The sequence below is a fragment of the Condylura cristata genome, unplaced genomic scaffold, assembly GCF_000260355.1.
Source record: "Condylura cristata isolate star-nosed mole 26May11 unplaced genomic scaffold, ConCri1.0 scaffold00008, whole genome shotgun sequence".
Lineage (NCBI taxonomy): Eukaryota > Metazoa > Chordata > Mammalia > Eulipotyphla > Talpidae > Condylura > Condylura cristata.
In genome coordinates, this window is record NW_004567109.1 from 47,732,390 (window position 1) to 47,739,497 (window position 7,108).

The window sequence follows — 7,108 nt, forward strand, 5'->3', positions numbered from 1 at the left end:
TAAGTGGACTGCCAGTGCCAAAGGAACTCCCATCACCTCTAAAAATAATCCAGCTTATCTAAGCGAATATTCTGTAGCAAAGTGAAAACACAGCTTCAAAAAAATGAACTACAGAAGGCAGGCAAATGTGACAAGAGATCTAGAATTAATAGTGAAGTAGAATTGCTTAAGGAATAATCACTTAACATTAGCATTGGCATTTGTAAAATTATGGCCTGGCACTACCTCTTGGGTCCAGAAATATCTTGGTTAGGATAAATGCCAAGGAAACTATTTCAACTTATTTCTGACATGCATTTAAAATATTTAAGTCTAAATTCTATCTTCAATTGGTATTAAACACATTTAATGCTGTCTGAGATCTATGTGGTGAGAGCAAAGCATGGGTTAAAAAAAGACATAACTGGAAAAATGATAGGCTTTGAGAAATTATGAAATGGTAACTATGGTAGCTGTGATGTTAGGGAAAGTAAACAAGATGTGAGATGGAAGACCTGAAACAGAATTTCAGGTCCAATTGCTTCTCACTGGGGCCTTGGGAAAGCTTTATCATTTCAGAGTTTTAGTTTATTACTAAATTTGGATTGAAGTGATTAAATCTAATTCATTGAAGTGATTATACCTAATCCAGATATTGTTGACATGAAGAACTGCTGGTTAAATAGTCAGTGGTTATGAATATATTAGTTATAGGTTGTATCTGATTCATCATGAATGGCTTGCTGTTGTAGATGGATGAACATCTTTCTTTTGGTATATGACCTGTTTCTTTTATTAGAAGATGAAATTAAAATGAATTTATAGGCTCTCAGGATTTGGAGACATATTCTGCCCAAAGTGCCAAGAGTTAACCTATTATACTTTCTGTCAAACAAATCCTCTTTTCCCCACCTATGACAGTTGTGGCTTAATTATAAATATTCCTAGCTGAAGTAACAGCATATTAAAGGCACAAGTAGTTAGAAGTGACCAATAGCAGGTTAATTTCTGTGGCCTAGTATGGTTAGTGGACGATGTCAATAGTAATAAAAAACAAGCAAACACAGCTTCCCAATATCTATAGGGTGCCCTGGAAGTAAAGCAGGATTTTAAAGGGAATGAATGAAAACACCATAGAAATATGAAAGTACTTGAAATAATATTCAGGCTGTGGGCATATGATCGTATGATTTTTTTTTAATATATCAAAGAAAATATCTCATTTGCTAGTGTACAAGAGTTTAAAGAATTGAGGAAACAAACAAACAAAAAAAGGAACCACAAAAACACATTAGACAAGGTAGGAAATGTGAACTAAATGACTGAACCAAATGACTGAGAAAATCTACCTGGTTTGGAAATTTAAAGAAGTCACTTCTGAGTCTGGAAGAGTAAAGGACAACACAGTATCGAAAGTGTAAACATCCCCATGGTTAAGAGGGAAACTTTTACCACTGAGTGATGCTGGTATCAAGAGTATGTTTAAGATTACCTTAGAGATCAAGGGTATAAATTCTACCTGGGCCAGTGGAGTTGAGAGAAAATCTCAGTGTGTGAGGGGAGAGATCAAAGTTAAAAACCTCAAAGCTTCCTAGAAAACCACAGACAAACCAGGAGAGGTATGTTTCCATTGCACCCTGATGGTACATTTCCAGAGATGACACAGAAAATTAAAGGTATTACGTAGATATTTATTTTAAAAATAGCCACTATCCTGAATTATTATGTATTTTTGCAAAGTAAGGGGAAAGCAGAGTCATGGACTAAAAGCTCATTATTTATGTAGCCTGAGTAAACATACGTTTAGTTATATCTTTTACAAAAGATGTAGACATAACATATCTTCAATGTGAAATAAAATTTAAGCAAGCTGGATTTTAGAGATAAGATGAAATATAAAGAATGTTCTGAATAAGTTGCCATTAAATATGCAACAGTGATTACAAATGTTAATATGAGTTATATGCTCTTCAATTAGAATTAATTAATATTAATTTCTGAGGAATATAAGGTTGTTCTTACACTGGTATTTTCATACTCTGGCATCCTTATTTCATGTGCAAGTACATTTATAAGTTATTATACAGGAATACATACACACATACATATGTATTTATATGTGTATGTATATTTAGCACACACACACATCATTGTTCATTTTTGTACAATGTACACTTTCTCCTCTCAGATGTAGTCCCCATAAATTCCCACCACCAGGTCACCTGTGAACTGTAACCATAGTCATAGTCCCTTATGCTCTTCCCTCCCCTGTTTTGATCCCTCTGCTTCCCTCTCCCTTGCAGAATGTTTCTAATTTATAGTTACCTGCTAATTTGTTTTATTATTGTTAATTTTTCCTGATCCCTTATTTGGCTCCCCCCCATATTCTTCCTATAAGTGAAACAATTAAATATTGTTTTTCCTTCTATCTTATTTCACTGAACATTTTCCTTTCTAGCTCCATCCATGTTGCTGCAAATGACATTAGTTTAACTTTTTGATTGCTGAGTAATATTCCATAATATATATGCTAAATCTTCTTGATCCAGTCATCTATTTTTGGACATTTGGGTTGTTTCCATATCTTGCCTATTGTAAATAGGCTGCAGTAAACATAGGGGTGCAGGAAGGATATTTATTTTTCATTGATTTTTAAATCTCAACTCTATCATCATGGCAAATGCTCTTGTATAGAAAATGTAAGTGTTAATGTTTGAGGTTTTTGGGGAAATAAGATTTCATAGAAATGTTTAATAATATAACCATTTTGTCTTTGTGATATTTTCATGACAGGATTACTGAGAATATAGTTTCAAATTAGTATAAATACATTGGTAACTAATGGTTACTATATTACCTTTTGCAGTAACAAAAAAAAAAGTACATAAAAATGAGGTACTGGCCCTCCCTGGTGGCACAACCAGTAAAAGCACATCACAATGGAGCTATCATAGCCACTGCATCATGAGTTTGATCCCCAGCCAGGATGGTGATCCACATGGTGTGGCAGATCTCTTCTGACCTGCTATTTCAGTCCATCTGTTTGTTCTGTTCCCCATTCCATCTGTGGTGAATCCTCTCATTCCAACCCACACACACCTGTGGCCTGTACTCCTGTATCTATAAATAAATACATCTTAAAAAAAAAGAAACAACTGAGGTACATTGTATTAATTTTTGTTACCGTTGTGCAAACTCAGCTACATATGAAGACCTCCAGGATATTTGTAAAGAATGACACATTGTTTAGTGTTCTAGGTATATTTCCCTGTGTGAACACTGAGGTTATGTTTAATATGGTTTGTAATATTATAGAACCATCAGGATGATTTCAAATATATAAAACGATGACTTTTTATTATACTGCACCTTTTACTTGTCCCTTTATTCCTCCTATAAGTGAAACCATCTGATATTTTTCTTTTTCTTTCTGGCTTATTTTGCTGAGCATAATCACTTCCAGCTCCACCCATGTTTCTGCACAGGGTACTATTTTGCCATGTATTGTATTTTTCCTTCTACACAATCTCTTTGACATTTTCAACTAACTTGATCTCTAGAATACTTATCCTGAGCCCCACCCTTTACTGCTATCTTTCCATATTGGTTTCTTGCTTATAAAAATAGCCTCTTAATTCTTGCCATTCTGATTATTCCTATGAATTAAATCTAATTAACTTTCTTCTACATCTCCTTTAAAAGTTGGTATATCTTTGGATTTATTCCTTCATTTGTTTGTCCTGTACACACTTTCTGGGAGATTCTAGCTTTCTGCAATGGCTTCACTTATCATTTATGAACTCTTCTAAAGTTTTACAACCAACCCTGGTCATTCAATGATCTATAAGAGTCCTCTACCTTGTAATAAGATTCAATAAGTCAAAACTTAAATCAATAAGTATAACAAATTTGATAATGTTCATGTTTATAACATTTTTCTTAAAAGCCTTCTCCACTCTGTACCCCAAGGTAAAAAGCGAATGCCATTCTAGAACTTCATTTCCCTTATTCTATCCCAAATTTTTATATGGTTTTCAAACTTATTGATTCCAGCCCACAAACATTGTTGAAATGTGACTTCTACTATCTAATCACATGGTGTCTGTCTTGGGAAAGTGGTACACACCTCACATATCTTGTCTAGACTGTTATAGATGATTACCCATGGAAATAAATTCCACACTATAAGAAATGTTATCTTCCTGAACATACAATGAACCTGTAATTTATCTACAAAAAGAACTTCCATATGATTTGGATGTCACAAGTCAAAAGTTAATGCAAGGAGCAAAATTCTCTAAATTACAACTTTTCTGACATTCCTAAATTCATATCATCCACTCCCTAAAAAAATTGACCTCTTTTGGTGATGGGAAACCCGTGGGGATTACAATTGAGATGAAAAAAAATATGTGCAAAATGATGTAAAAATAAACTTTTTAATAAAAAAAATTGACCTCTGCTCCCACTAAACTTTTTGCACCCCATCTCATACATGCTCACATACTTGTATATGCATGTAGCTGTTTTCTCTTCTCATATGATAGAAATAGCCAAACTTCATAAAACAAGTGTATCCTAATTCATTCTAAATATACTGTCCTTAGATTTGAAAATAATTACTTCATAAAGTAACTAAAACTCACACTAAGTGAGTCATAGATTTTATGGTCCCCTTAGAAATCTGAACATTTTAGTTATATTTCCTTCTTCTTTTGGCACTGATTTTTGTTTGATTTTATTTATTTAAATATTTTACTCAGATTTAATTGATATAGATTGCTAAAGTATCAGTATACAATATACTGATTCAACATTTGTATGTACTATAAAGTTATTACCACAAGAATTCAAACATCCATATTAGTGTATTATTATATATATATATTTTTTCTTTTGAAAAAAAATTAAGATAGACTATGTTAGCAACATTTTGCAATACATTATTGTTAACTATTATTATTGTTATTATTATTCTTGTTAATTGGCACATTACATATACATGCTTTATTTATTTTAAAATGGAAGTTTGTGTTTTTTGAGTGCCCTGCACATAACCCCATTAGTTCTGAATGCCCGTTCTGTTTCTTATCTGGTAAATAGGTGTATACTCTTTAAATTGCCCACTTTGTGTAGTCTCATCAAACTTCCAAAGAGGGTGTTGACTTTTCACTTTTCCTTATTTCTAGATCAGTATTCATTTCTATTTTGGAACACTTCTTTCCAACATTTTATTGATGAATTTGCAGTTTTCTCTACCTATTTGAAAGGTGTGTTGCAGTCATCTCTGCTTTTTTAATTTCTGAATATTGAATATTTTGTCCAAGTTAGTATCTACAGTAAGATTCCTTATATACATATTCATAGATATATTTATATATGTATCACATATATATATATCATTGTAATGAAGTCACTAGATATATAAAGAATATATATGTATATAAAGATCTATCTATCTATCTATTTATTTATTTGGTACAGGCCAGAGGTGCAGGGATGGTGAGGGGATTCACCAGAAACAGAATGGGAAGCAGACAGGCAGATAGACAAAGTACACTGGTGAGGGGAGCAGCGGGTGAGACAGGCGAGGTCACCTCACTGGCCAGTAATCTAATTTGGGCTCAAGTGGCTGCAGCTAGCTTTGCAGTGCTGCGCAATGTAACCCACTGCACTGCCAGGGAGGGCCATGATGATATTTTAGAGAAGGCAATGACGACACAATAAATTGTCATTTTTCTAATATAGGTACTAGGATATAACTCATATGTGTGGTTATACCATATGGATTTTTGTGCATTCATTTATCTTTGTCACTGGTCATTGTGACCTGGCTAGTGAGACATGGATGCTACAAGTGGAAACTTCCTTCCACTACATGTGCATCTGCATCCATGAATGAAACTGAATACTTTTGTTTAGAATATGTCATGTTGACTATTGGAGAAGGTAGATAAGAATGAATGAAAAGAATAATCACAGAGGAGGAAATTATATGATGCTTATGCTTTATCCCACTTCTTTAACTGAACTAGAGTTTTATTTAATAGAGGCTTCGACGAGGTAAGATTTTTGTTTCACTTTGGTTTTTGCTTATTTTTAAATGTATATTCATTTATATCCAGGGAACGTGATACAAATATGAGATTCTAGAAGTGTTTGTTGAAATTTACTTATATCCTATTATTACTAAGAAGATTGAGGTGGGATAAGATTTAGCCATTTATTCCCTCAAAGATAAAATGAATATAGATTTACTAATACATAATGCAATAATGCATAGTATGTTACAAATTCTACATATTATATAAGTTCTTCAGAGACTTATGTGTGATTTCTTTAATTCTGTTTCAATTTCCTCATGTCTAAAATAAAAGAATGATAGCTCAAGACATATCTGGTTGTGGATATGTGGACTATTCTATGAGAAAAATCTCAACAATTAGTAAAACTATGGGGAGGAAAAAAAAGACACACAGCTTTGTCCTTCAAAACCACTGTGACATTTGAAAAGTCCAGTGAGGATTGCATGTCTTGCTAACCTTTGATTACAAGAACTGCCAATGCTTTTAGATTTGTTTCAGAATGACATACAATACATTTCCTTTACCAACTTTGACTATCCACTGAAGTCTAGACTCTCAAATTCTTCAACATTCATATTCACTGCCTGAGGAAAAAGCAAGAGTTGAACAGGGAATGAGAATATGGCATTTAATTATTAAATCAATACATGTGCCTGACTTTCAGTAGCTAGGTACAATTTAAAGCTGGTTAAAAGAAGTCAATCATCCATTCTCCAAATCTCTGAAAGCATGCAATCATGCCTTTTGTATCTGAAGGCATTTTGAAGGTTACAACAGTTTGGTGTATAACTAATTAACTAACTAGAAATGAAAACATTTCATTTGCATTGGGGATACCATTTGACCTTTTTCTTTTGAACTTTTCAAACAGTATTGGAGTAAGATAGACCTTTTTTTTCTGTGTAGTCACATAATGGTCTTACAGATCTTATACAAATACATGCAGAATGGGAGAAAAGCTTTTCTTGCTTGTCAGTGTGACTGATTGACAGTATTTACTACTCAAACTCATGCTGAAGTGGCTTTGGCTGTTTTTTTTTTTT